The sequence below is a fragment of the Neoarius graeffei genome, chromosome 28, assembly GCF_027579695.1.
Source record: "Neoarius graeffei isolate fNeoGra1 chromosome 28, fNeoGra1.pri, whole genome shotgun sequence".
NCBI lineage: Eukaryota > Metazoa > Chordata > Actinopteri > Siluriformes > Ariidae > Neoarius > Neoarius graeffei.
In genome coordinates this window covers 45682988-45697580 of record NC_083596.1, presented here as the reverse complement: position 1 = coordinate 45697580, position 14593 = coordinate 45682988, and the positions used below count along the sequence as shown (strand labels likewise).

Genomic DNA, 14593 nt, shown 5'->3' with positions numbered 1-14593 from the left:
ATTGGCTGAGAAGGACACTGCTGTCAGCTGCTGTGCTATTCTGGAAGGAGGGGGTGTTGTAAGACCAGAGAGTTCCTGATTGTGTGTGAAAATGTGTGCATATATAAACTCTGGAAGAGATATGTATAGCCTCCGTTGTTTTTGTCCCATCACTAAAGCAGTAAAAGAAAAAGAAAAAAAGACATAATAACTCATTAAAATGGCTTCTGAAGTCAAAATAATGAAAACTGGGTCAGATCAGAGTTGTGACCAGGGCAGAAAGCAATACTACACTGCTACTGTACCAAATACAAAGGTTCTGCTGTTATACCAGATGTAAAGATCTAATATTTGTACCATTTACTGGCATCCTTCAATTCAATACCTTGTATAATTTTGTCTAACATTCACTTTGATGCGTTACTGAGTTTATGAGTTCTATATTGGGATGTAACCAAATAGAAAAGTACACTATTAATTTTTTTTAGAAAGCTTTCCAGAAATTTTGTTCATATGGAGTCTGATTGAGACTAGAAATATGCACTGGGACTTTCATCCCACATGATGCAAGAAAAAAATTTGCACAAGCAAGAGGATTTTTACTTTCATTTAGGTAATGTGTGAGCACTCAGAGATGAAGCTAGCAGTACCAAAACAAAACACATTGTACATTAATATGAATGTGATGTGAAAGCATTTACAGCTTTCATTCATTCATCCTTAGTAACTTCCTGGTCAGGGTTGTGGTGGTTTATATTAGGCCACTAGTTTGTTTATATTTAGAGAAATAGAACCACCTGAAGATCTTAGAAGTCTTCAGCATTCTTCCATCATTGTCCAGCTAAACAAGTTCTAAAATATCCTGATGCTACACCTAATCCATGATGCTGAGGCTGCCTTCTGTACAATTCATATAATTCTGTACTAATTTCTCTATTATACCATAGCTTCCTGAGCTGCATGACAGAATACTATTTCAGTCTTATGTAATATCTGCACCATAAAATCATGGAGAGCTCATATTCAACCAAACACAGAGCTCCACAATTCTACCAAACACAGAGGTCTACTACGCCACCAAATATAAAGGTCTACTACTCCACCAAACATAAAGATCTACTATTCCACCAAACATAAAGGTCTACTACTCTACCAAACATAAAGGTCTACTACTCTACCAAACATAAAGGTCTGTTATTCAACCAAACATGGAGAGCCACTACTCTACCAAACGCTGAAGTCTACTACTTTACCAAACATGGAGATCCACAATTCTACCAAACATAGACGTCTACTACTCTACCAAAGATTGATGTCTACTGCTCTACCAAACATTGAGGTCTACTACTCTACCAAACATGGAGATCCACTACTGTACCAAACATTGAGGTCTACTACTCTACCATACATGGAGGTCTACTACTGCACCAAACATAAAGGTCTATTATTCTACCAAACATTGATATGCACTACTCTACCAAACATTGAGGTCTACTACTCTACTAAATATAAAGGTGTATTATTCTACCAAACATTGAGATCCACTACTCTACCAAACATTGAGGTCTACTACTTTACCAAACATAGAGGTCTACTGCTCTACCAAAAATAGAGGTCTACTACTCTACCAAACATGGAGAGCCACAATTCTACCAAACATAGACGTCTACTACTCTACCAAACATTGAGGTCTACTGCTCTCCCAAACATGGAGATCCACTACTCTACCAAACATTGAGGTCTACTACTCTACCAAACATTGATGTCTACTACTCTACTAAATATAAAGGTCTACTACTCTACCAAACATTGATGTCTACTACTCTACTAAATATAAAGGTCTACTACTCTACCAAACATTGATGTCTACTACTCTACTAAATATAAAGGTCTACTACTCTACCAAACATTGATGTCTACTACTCTACTAAATATAAAGGTCTATAATTCTACCAAACATTGAGATCCACTACTCTACCAAACATTGAGGTCCACTACTCTACCAAACATAGAGGTCTACTATGCTACCAAACATAGAGGTCTACTACTCTACCAAACATTGAGATCCACAATTCTACCAAAAATAGACATCTACTACTCTACCAAACATTGAGGTCTACTGCTCTACCAAACATGGAGATCCACTACTCTATCAAACATTGAGGTCTACTACTCTACTAAATATAAAGGTCTACTACTCTACCAAACATTGATGTCTACTACTCTACTAAATATAAAGGTATATTATTCTACCAAACATTGAGATCCACAATTCTACCAAACATAGACATCTACTACTCTACCAAACATTGAGGTCTACTGCTCTACCAAACATTGAGGTCTACTACTCTACCAAACATTGATGTCTACTACTCTACTAAATATAAAGGTCTACTACTCTACCAAACATTAATGTCTACTACTCTACTAAATATAAAGGTCTAGTACTCTCCAAACATTGATGTCTACTACTCTACTAAATATAAAGGTCTATTATTCTACCAAACATTGAGATCCACTACTCTACCAAACATTGAGGTCCACTACTTTACCAAACATAGAGGTCTACTGCTCTACCAAAAATAGAGGTCTACTACTCTACCAAACATAGAGATCCACAATTCTACCAAACATAGACATCTACTACTCTACCAAACATTGAGGTCTACTGCTCTACCAGACATGGAGATCCACTACTCTAACAAACATTGAGGTCTACTACTCTACCAAACATTGATGTATACTACTCTACTAAATATAAAGGTCTACTACTCTACCAAACATTGATGTCTACTACTCTACTAAAGATAAAGGTCTATTATTCTACCAAACATAGAGATCCACAATTCTACCAAACATAGACATCTACTGCTCTACCAAACATTGAGGTCTACTGCTCTACTAAACATTGAGGTCTACTACTCTACCAAACATTGATGTCTACTACTCTACTAAAGATAAAGGTATATTATTCTACCAAACATTGAGATCCACAATTCTACCAAACATAGACATCTACTACTCTACCAAACATTGAGGTCTACTGCTCTACTAAACATTGAGGTCTACTACTCTACCAAACATTGATGTCTACTACTCTACTAAATATAAAGGTCTACTACTCTACCAAACATTGATGTCTACTACTCTACTAAAGATAAAGGTCTATTATTCTACCAAACATAGAGGTCTACTATGCTACCAAACATAAAGGTCTACTACTCTACCAAACATTGAGGTCTACTGCTCTACCAAACATTGAGGTCTACTACTCTACCAAACATTGATGTCTACTACTCTACTAAATATAAAGGTCTACTACTCTACCAAACATTGATGTCTACTACTCTACTAAATATAAAGGTATATTATTCTACCAAACATTGAGATCCACAATTCTACCAAACATAGACATCTACTACTCTACCAAACATTGAGGTCTACTGCTCTACCAAACATTGAGGTCTACTACTCTACCAAACATTGATGTCTACTACTCTACTAAATATAAAGGTCTACTACTCTACCAAACATTGATGTCTACTACTCTACTAAATATAAAGGTCTATTATTCTACCAAACATAGAGATCCACAATTCTACCAAACATAGACATCTACTACTCTACCAAACATTGAGGTCTACTACTCTAGCAAACATTGATGTCTACTACTCTACTAAATATAAAGGTCTTTTATTCTACCAAACATTGAGATCCACTACTTTACCAAACATTGAGGTCTGCTACTTTACCAAACATAGAGGACTACTACTCTACCAAAAACAGAGGTCTACTACTCTACCAAATATAGAGGTCTACTACGCTACCAAACATAGAGGTCTACTACTCTACCAAACATAGAGATCCACAATTCTACCAAACATAGACATCTACTACTCTGCCAGACATTGAGGTCTACTGCTCTACCAAACTGTTACGTCCTCCTACCACTAGGGGCCCCCCGGACGATTTTTTGTCTTATCGCGTAATGGCGTTCGGCATGCGTAATGCTCCCGCGAGTTTTCAGAGACTGATCAATACAGTATTGTCGGGTATGTCTAATTGTGAGGCCTATCTTGACGATGTTGTGTTGCACAGTCCTGATTGGTCCAGTCACCTTGTCCAAATTCGAGAACTGTTTCAGCGTCTCTCGTTTGCAAATTTGACCATCAATTTGGCAAAATGTGAATTTGGAAAGGCTACTGTTGTGTATCTTGGCCGCTTGGTGGGAGGGGGTAAGGTGCGTCCGTTGGATGCAAAAATTTCTGCCATCTGCAATTTTCCTGCCCCTGTTGATCGCCGCGAGCTTCGCAGATTTCTTGTCATGGCGGGCTACTATCGTGCGTTTTGTGAGAACTTTTCTGCAGTAGTAGCCCCGTTAACTGATTTGTTAAGTCCAAAGGTTCCATATGCCTGGTCGGAACATTGCAGTAGGGCTTTTGAAAATTTGAAATCGCTTTTGATTGCGGCTCCAGTTTTGAGTGCGCCTGACTTTTCAAAGTCCTTCTCCCTTGCTGTCCCTTGCTGTCGATGCATGTGACTATGGTGCTGGAGCTGTCCTCCTCCAGCTTGATGCTGATGACATTGAACATCCTGTTTCTTATTTTTCTAAGAAATTTAGCCTTCCGCAGTGGTCGTATTCGACCATAGAGAAGGAGGCACTAGCCCTGGTCCTTGCTGTACAACATTTTGAGGTTTATTTGGGTGCCTCAAAGAACATCGTTGTCTATACCGACCATGACCCGTTGAAGTTTATCTGGCGCATGCATAATTCAAACCAACGGCTCATGCGGTGGTGTTTGATATTGCAACCTTTTAACTTGCATGTTAAACACATTCGGGGTACGGACAACGTTATAGCGGACGCTTTGTCCAGAATGCCTTAGTGGTGTCTTTTACGGTATACCCGTATGATTTTTTTTTCCTTACAATAATTAAATATTGTTATTTTAATAATGTTTAAAATAATGAAAAGTTGAATGGATATATATCCGTATGATTTTTTGTTTTGGTGTTTGGTAATGTGTGGTGTGTATATATGTATGCGTATGTATATATGAACCATTACGTGTTTTGTTTGTTTTATTGTGCTTATGTTTGTGCCACACACCTCTTCTCATTGTGGACGTGGTGCATGTGCACGTTTTTTTTTGCACTTAATTATGTTTGTGTCTTGCACCCGACCTGTTTGTGAACGTGGTGTATGACGTTTTTTTGTGTTAGTAATTTGGGGACTATGTCACCAACTTAGTGGGGAGGTGTTACGTCCTCCTACCACTAGGGGCCCCCAGTACTTTTTTGTATGGTTGCTGCACTTAATTGTTTTACAGGTGGTTGGTGTGGAGCCAATGATGTCTCCTCTATAAATGCTAGGGTGGGAGCCTAAAGACTCTCTCTCTCCTCGGGGGTTGGTTCCACACCCATTTGATGCCTGCTTGTTTCTCTTTTGTGGTTGGTTTCCCCTTTTGTATGTAGTTTAATTCTTTGTTGGTTGTTCCTTGGTTTGTTTTGTTATTATTTGACAATAAAATACCTCTAGATTTAAATGAGCCCTGTGACTTTTTGTCATAGATGTTACACTGCTACATCTGTTTGTACCACTACTCTACCAAACACTGAGGTCTACTACTCTACCAAACATGGAGATCTACAATTCTACCAAACATAGACATCTACTACTCTACCAAACATTGAGGACTACGACTCTACTAAACATAAAGGTCTATTATTCTACCAAACAAGGAGATACACTACTCTACCAAACATTGACGTCTACTACTCTACCAAACACAAAGGTCTACTACTATACCAAACATGGAGATCCACAATTCTACCAACCATAGATGTCTACTACTCTACCAAACACTGAGGTCTACTACTCTACCAAACATAGAGGTCTACTACGCTACCAAACATAGAGGTCTACTACTGTACCAAACATGGAGATCCACAATTCTACCAACCATAGATGTCTACTACTCTACCAAACATTGAGGTCTACTGCTCTACCAAAAATAGAGGTCTACTACTCTAGCAAACATAGAGTTCTACTACGCTACCAAACATAGAGGTCTACTACTCTACCAAACATAGAGATCCACAATTCTACCAAACATAGACGTCTACTACTCTACCAAACATTGAGGTCTACTGCTCTAACAAACATGGAGAACCACTACTCTACCAAACACTGAGGTCTACTACTCTACCAAACATGGAGATCTACAATTCTACCAAACATAGACGTCTACTACTCTACCAAACATTGAGGTCTACTGCTCTACCAAACATAGACATCTACTACTCTACCAACATTGAGGTCTACTACTCTACCATACATGGAGATCCACTACTGTACCAAACATGGAGGTCTATTACTGTACCAACCATTGAGGTCTACTGCTCTACCAAAAATAGAGGACTACTACTCTACCAAACATAAAGGTCTATTATTCAACCAAACATGGAGATCCACTACTGTACCAAACATGGATGTCTACTAATCTACCAAACATAAAGTTCTATTATTCTACCAAACATGGAGATCCACTACTCTACCAAACATTGATGTCTGCTACTCTACTAAATATAAAGGTCTATTATTCTACCAAACATTGAGGTCTACTACTTTACCAAACATACAGGTCTATTGCTCTACCAAATATAGAGGACTACTACTCTAACAAACAGAGGTCTACTGCTCTACCAAACATAGAGGTCTACTACTCTACCAAACATAAAGGTCTACTACTCTCTGAACCACTGAGGTCTACTACTCTACCAAAAATAAAGGTCTATTATTCTACCAAACATGGAGATCCACTCCTCTACCAAACATTGAGGTCTACTACTCTACTAAATATAAAGGTCTATTATTCTACCAAACATGGAGATCCACTACTCTACCAAACATTGAGGTCTACTACTCTACCAAACACAAAGGTCTACTACTCTACCAAACATGGAGATCCACAATTCTACCAAACATGGAGATCCACAATTCTACCAAACATAGACATCTACTACTCTACCAGACTTTGAGGTCTACTGCTCTACCAAACATAGGGATCTACTATGCTACCAAACATAAAGGTCTACTACTCTCTGAACCATTGAGGTCTACTGCTCTACCAAACATAAAGGTCTATTATTCTACCAAATATGGAGATCCATTACTCTACCAAATATTGAGGTCTACTACTCTACCAAACATGGAGATCCACAATTCTACCAAACATTGATGTCTACTGCTCTACCAAATATAGAGGTCTACTGCTCTCCCAAACATAAAGGTCTTTTATTCAACCAAACATGGAGATCCACTACTCTACCAAATATTGAGGTCTACTACTCTCTGAAACATTGAGATCTTCTACTCTACCAAACATTGAGATCTACTCCACCCAACATAGAGATCCACTACTCTACCAAACACTAAATTCCACTACTCTAACAAACATAGAGATCCACTATTCCACCAAGCATGGAGACCCTCAACATGAAGATCAACATACTTCTCTATTACTGTATCAAAGACAGCAACTCTACAGGACTATGCAAAGAATAAATATTGACGTCCTTGCAGCTCATCTGTGATTTTAATGGTTTTAGGTGTACAACCCCAATTCCAAAAAAGTTGGGACAAAGTACAAATTGTGAATAAAAACGGAATGCAATAATTTACAAATCTCAAAAACTGATATTGTATTCACAGTAGAGCTTAGACAACACATCAAATGTCGAATGTGAGACATTTTGAAATTTCATGCCAAATATTGGCTCATTTGAAATTTCATGACAGCAGCACATCTCAAAAAAGTTGGGACAGGGGCAATAAGAGGCTGGAAAAGTTAAAGGTACAAAAAAGGAACAGCTGGAGGACCAAATTGCAACTCATTAGGTCAATTGGCAATAGGTCATTAACATGACTGGGTATAAAAAGAGCATCTTGGAGTGGCAGCAGCTCTCAGAAGTAAAGCTGGGAAGAGGATCACCAATCCCCCTAATTCTGCGCCGACAAATAGTGGAGCAATATCAGAAAGGAGTTCGACAGTGTAAAATTGCAAAGAGTTTGAACATATCATCATCTACAGTGCATAATATCATCAAAAGATTCAGAGAATCTGGAAGAATCTCTGTGCGTAAGGGTCAAGGCCGGAAAACCATACTGGGTGCCTGTGATCTTCGGGCCCTTAGACGGCACTGCATCACATACAGGCATACTTCTGTATTGGAAATCACAAAATGGGCTCAAGAATATTTCCAGAGAACATTATCTGTGAACTCAATTCACCGTGCCATCCGCCGTTGCCAGCTAAAACTCTATAGTTCAAAGAAGAAGCCGTATCTAAACATGATCCAGAAGCGCAGACGTCTTCTCTGGGCCAAGGCTCATTTAAAATGGACTGTGGCAAAGTGGAAAACTGTTCTGTGGTCAGACGAATCAAAATTTGAAGTTCTTTATGGAAATCAGGGACGCCGTGTCATTCGGACTAAAGAGGAGAAGGACAACCCAAGTTGTTATCAGCGCTCAGTTCAGAAGCCTGCATCTCTGATGGTATGGGGTTGCATTAGTGCGTGTGGCATGGGCAGCTTACACATCTGGAAAGACACCATCAATGCTGAAAGGTATATCCAGGTTCTAGAGCAACATATGCTCCCATCCAGACGACGTCTCTTTCAGGGAAGACCTTGCATTTTCCAACATGGCAATGCCAAACCACATACTGCATCAATTACAGCATCATGGCTGCGTAGAAGGATCCGGGTACTGAACTGGCCAGCCTGCAGTCCAGACCTTTCACCCATAGAAAACATTTGGCGCATCATAAAACGGAAGATACGACAAAAAAGACCTAAGACAGTTGAGCAACTAGAATCCTACATTAGACAAGAATGGGTTAACATTCCTATCCCTAAGCTTGAGAAACTTGTCTCCTCAGTCCCCAGACGTTTACAGACTGTTGTAAAGAGAAAAGGGGATGTCTCACAGTGGTAAACATGGCCTTGTCCCAACTTTTTTGAGATGTGTTGTTGTCATGAAATTTAAAATCACCTAATTTTTCTCTTTAAATGATACATTTTCTCAGTTTAAACATTTGATATGTCATCTATGTTCTATTCTGAATAAAATATGGAATTTTGAAACTTCCACATCATTGCATTCCATTTTTATTTACAATTTGTACTTTGTCCCAACTTTTTTGGAATCGGGGTTGTATATCACTAAGTGTACAGATAACCTGAGTCAGTCAGTCAATGTTACCATGCTAACAGTTCGTCAGTCAGTAGAAATACTGTATGTTACCATGCTAAACAGATTAAAATAGCCATCATAATTGCTAGAAACTCTTTGTCAGGCAGTTCTGTACTGGAATGTAAATGACAGAGTTGACTTGTGATGTGTAATGTACGTTGTTTAGCCTGATGTATATACAAATCATTTAATTGTTTGTTGATGCTTCCTGAAGAACACTACTCTCCATAGTTATTCACGTCCTCTCTCAATGCCGTTCTCAGTACATTAGTGCTTTATTCAGCCACACTGTATTCATCTACTATTCTTCCTTGCAGCAGACAACTCAGCAATTACAGTTACGTGGAGTGCAATTATAGAGACAGGACAGACACCAACACACACCCTCAAACTCACAATTCAGTGTATGGTTATGGGAGTGAATGGTGGAGAATAAATCTGTACAAACGCACAAGGTTTTATACACATTCTCGCTTTCTTGTTCTCTCTCACTCTCACACACACAAACACACACCCACACACACTTCATATATGCAGATGTATGCATTGCCCCCTCACACGTTTAATCAAAACACATCCCTGGGCTTTTCACACATCATAGATAGTCCAGTAAAACATTCATGCACATATGTGCATACACAGAATGTGACAGGAAGCGAGAGGTGAGGGGTCAGTTAGATACAGCTCATTAGCAGTTAGAGTGTAATGTACATATGCACTGTAATATCTTTGAACGTTTTTTTTGGATGAAATTCATGTTTCAGGCAATATAAATGTGCAAACATTTTACACAATACCTTTTGAGTGCTTTATTACAGTTTATACCAGCTAAAGGTTCTCATTCATTCATTCATTTATTCATTAAGCTAGTCAAGGTTCCAGAGCCTTTCCTAGGAAACTGGGTGAGAGTTGGGAATCTCATGCATGCACATGGAGCAATTTAGCGTTATCCACTATTCTACCAAACATAGAGGTCTACTACCCTACCAAACATGGAGATCAACTTTTCTACCAAATGTAGAGGTTTATTATTCTACCAAACACTGAGATCCACAATTCTACCAAACATAGAGGTCTACTATTCTACCAAACATGCAGATCCACTATTCTACAAAACACAGATCTACTACCCTACCAAACATGGAGATTCACTATCCTATCAAACATAGAGGTCTACTACCTTACCAAACACAGAGATCCACTATTCTACCACACATAGAGGTCAACTACCCTACCAAACACTGAAATCCACTATTCTACCAAAAACAGAGGTCTACTACCCTACATGGAGATCCACTATTCTACCAAACATAAAGGTCTACTACCCTACCAAACACGGAGATCCACTATTCTACCAAACACAGAGGTCTACTACTCTACCAAACATGGAGATCTACTCTACCCAACATCGAGAGCCACCTACAGGCATGGGAGGAAACCAGAGAACTCCATGTGGACACAGGGAGAACATGCAAAACTCCACACAGATGAGAACCCAAGCTCAAAATCGAATCATCAAGCCTGCAACACTATGTGCTTTGAAACCATGCCACCTCTGCCATCCCTACCAGTAAGGGTTCCAAGTAGAGCCATTTAAAGTGTAAGAGCCTTTAATTATCCATTATTACATGGTACAAACGTCAAATTATCAGTAATTATTTCCTTTGTAATATCTAATATGTTTCAGGGTATTAAAATTAAGCTCAATTGTCTTGGTATTAAGTACATTATTTTAAAAAAATTGGTTCTTTGTTCAAAAGGGTTCATCATATAATGAATGGTTTCTAGCCTAGCAACAAGCTTTTACTTGGAACCTTCCTGGAAAGATGCTCTTGTAGGGTTGTACACAGTAATGTTAAAAGAATCCTTATGGGTGTATCCTTAGCAGTCAATGTGTATTACCTCCAAATACTCATACTCATATATCTGCTACTCATATATCTTTCATCTTTCTTTAGAAACCTATAGATGGGCACATGGCATTAATTTCATATCGAAAATGCTCTACAAACAAAACATAAAATACTCATCTCAACTGAGAACAAGTCGATATAAACTACCAGCAACTGTTTTCATCAAAGTATTGTAACTTAAATAACAAAATACTACATTATAGTATCAGTAAAAATATAGTAAAAATGATACGGTATTAGTTAAATCTGTTTTTCCCTTCGAAATACTAGGACATTATATTAAATGTACTACAGAACAGTAACATGGAACAGGAAGAAGAGGTTATAATAGTAGAAAATACAGCACAATGAATACATTTTGTGTATATATATATATATATATATATATATATATATATATATATATATATATATATATATTGCAGTAAATATATTGTAACTCACAATTAATAGTTGTTTACTTGGTCTACTTCTTTAAAACTTTCTTTGCATGCTCAATCCTTCTCTTGATGTTCAGCTGACAAGTTCTCAATTCCATGCGGATCATATGAAAGATGATAAACCTTCCATCTCCTAAAGTGTAATAATCAATAAGGTGGAAGACACAGAAACAGAAGTAGAAGCACAAGAAGTGACTCCATCTTTGCATGAGATGCAAATCAGTGTGTGACTCCAAGAAGATAGTGATATGTCACATTGTCCTGTGCAATAACAAATGTCTGACCTTGTTCCTTACATGTCACCTTAACACATGTCTCAAGCCTTCCACAGAGCTCATTCAAGACTAATGCATTAGATTGCTTCACTGATGTTGGGTAGTGGTGGTTCTTATTAGCTCTTTCAATTTACTGGGTGAAAAAATGAAGTTTTTCCTCATTTGTCCTGCTATGTCATTGTTATTAGGCTCTGTAGTGGTTATTTATAGGATGGACAAGAATGACGGTATCAAAACACATGTTTAGAGAGATGGAAAATTTAGAACCTTTCACGGATGCTTGTACAATGTTCATAAGAAGAACCTACCATGGAGTGTTTCCTTATCAGTAAGTAGAGCCAGTTTTGGAAGATCAGAGCAAGTAATTATCAAATAAACCTGACAAGAACCACTGCAGAACCCTGTAGTGAAGAACAGTGTTAAGAGTGGTGAGATGTGGTGCAATAGGATCCAAAAGCAGAACACTGTCAAGAAATCCCAATAAAAAAGGTGATTTAATTGAAGCAAAAAGTAAACAAACGAAAAATAGCAAAAATAGTCCAGACAAAACTTGGGACAAAAAGCGAGGCAGGCAAGGACAAAAAATGCTAGCACAAAAAAAATGAAAAAGACAAAACGTTAGAGCAAAAACCATGACAAGAAACAAGCAGGCTAGAGAGCAAAAAACCATGAAGGCATAAAGGGCACAGAAACGGCGAGAAAAACTGACAAGACGTTCTGGCGAAGTCCCTGTCTGAGAACGGCATTTGTATACACAGCAGAGAAAACCAGGAAGTGAATGCAAGATGGAATTCCCGTCCTGGATCCGGATAGCGCTGACCTGGGAGATAAGTAATCTCCAGAGTGGAAGTCCGGAACGGAGCATGACAGTAACCCCCCCCCCCCCCCCCCCCAACGAGCGCCTCCAGGCGCTTTAGGAAGAGCGTCAGGGTGTTGCCGGTGGAAATCTGTGATGAGTGTTGGGTCCAATATGAACCTGGTGGGGACCCAACTTCTCTCCTTGGTACCGTAACCCTCGCAGTCCACCAGGTACTGGAGTCCTCTGCCTCGCCGCCACACCTTCAGCAGTTTTTTGACCGTGTAGGCCTCGCCGCCATCGATGAGCCTTGGAGGAGGAGGAGGGGGTTTGGAGGGTGGGAACAAAGGACTGGAGACCAGAGGCTTGAGGTGTGATACATGAAAGGTGGGGTGAACACGTCGCATGGTGAGTGGTAATGCCAGTCTAACAGAACATGGGCTGATTACCTTCTTGATAAGAAAGGGTCCAAGGAACCTGGGTGCTAGCTTGCGGGAGATGGTTCTAACTGGCAGGTGGCACGTGGAGAGCATGACTTGTTGTCCTACCCGGTAGGTGGGTGCCTTGGAGCGGCGTTTGTCAGCCTGCCTCTTGGATGTGAGGGTGGAGCGAATGAGTCTTCTCCAGGCCAATGCCCACGTCCTCCTGCAGCGACATATAAAGAGCTGGGCTGAGGGTACGGCAACCTCCTCCTCTTGGCTGGGGAACAGTGGTGGTTGGTAACCTAGGGAGCACTGGAATGGAGAGAGACCTGTGGCAAAGGAAGGGAGAGTGTTCTGAGCATATTCGATCCAAGGTAGGTACTTACACCAAGAACTGGCATCCCTGGATGCCATGCACCTGAGTGCTACCTCTAAAGCTTGGTTCGCCCGTACTGCCTGGCCGTTGGTTTGTGGGTTGAAGCCTGAGGAGAGACTACAGGTGGCTCCGATGAGTTTGCAGAAGGCCCTTCAGAATTGTGCAGTGAACTGAGGACCCCAGTCAGAAACGATGTCAGTGGGCAGCCCATGTAGATGGAAAATGTGCTGGATGAGTAGTTCAGTGGTTTCTTTGGCTGAGGGGAGCTTGGGCAGAGGGTTGAAATGAACAGTCTTGGAGAAATGATCAATAACAGTGAGGATGCATGTGTTGCCACCTGAGTTGGGGAGTCCTGTGACGAAGTCCAGGGCGATGTGAGACCAAGGTTGATGCGGAGTCAGGAGGGGTCTTAGTAAGCTGGCAGGGGGTCGATTGGCTGTCTTGTTCTGTGAGCATGTGTCACAGGCTACCACAAACTCCTGAACATTTTCCTTGATAGATGGCCACCAGAAGCGCTGCTGGATGAGTGCCAGGGTTCTGGCAGCTCCCGGATGACAGGCCAGCTTGGAGCCATGACCCCACTGCAGCACCTGGGTTCGCACAGGACAGGGAACAAACAGATGATTATGTGGACTGTCATTGGAGTTACCTTCTCTGGGATCCTGCTCCAGGGCCTTCTGCACTAGTGTCTCAACCTCAAGTATGGCGGCCCCCACCAGGCAATGTGGAGGGAGGATGGTTATGGGCGTTTTGGACTCCTCCTGGTGGGAAGAGAACATCCTGGACAGGGCGTTGGGTTTGCCATTCTTGGAGCCTGGGCAGTAGGATAGCGTGAATTTGAACCGGGAGAAGAAGAGAGACCATCGGGCTTGTCGAGAATTGAGGCTTTTGGTGGACTTGAGGTACTCCAGGTTTTTGTGGTCAGTCCAGACTAGGAAGGGAAGATCAGACCCCTCGAGCCAGTGCCTCCACTCCTCCAAGGCTAGTTTAACAGCCAGTAGCTCTCTGTCGCCGATGTTGTAGTTACGTTCGGCTGGGGACAGCCGGTGGGAGAAGAAGGAGCATGGGTGGACCTTGTTATCACTGGCTCTCTGGGAGAGAATTGCTCTGACCCCTGACTCAGAAGCATCTATCTC

The 14593-nt window shown here is 40.5% G+C and overlaps 1 protein-coding gene across 2 annotated transcripts in view; it reads right to left on the bottom strand.

The window, feature by feature from the left end:
• LOC132875507 (neuronal tyrosine-phosphorylated phosphoinositide-3-kinase adapter 1) overlaps positions 1-14593 on the bottom strand; it is a 75341-nt gene that overhangs the window by 26852 nt on the left and 33896 nt on the right. Inside the window, exon 1 of one of the 2 annotated variants that reach the window (XM_060912319.1) lies at positions 11593-11665. The exons of the other annotated variant lie outside the window; for it this stretch is intronic. The gene's annotated coding sequence lies outside the window, so the exon portion shown is untranslated. Of the gene's footprint in view, positions 1-11592; positions 11666-14593 lie in introns of those variants that run through there. 2 annotated transcript variants of the gene reach the window in all.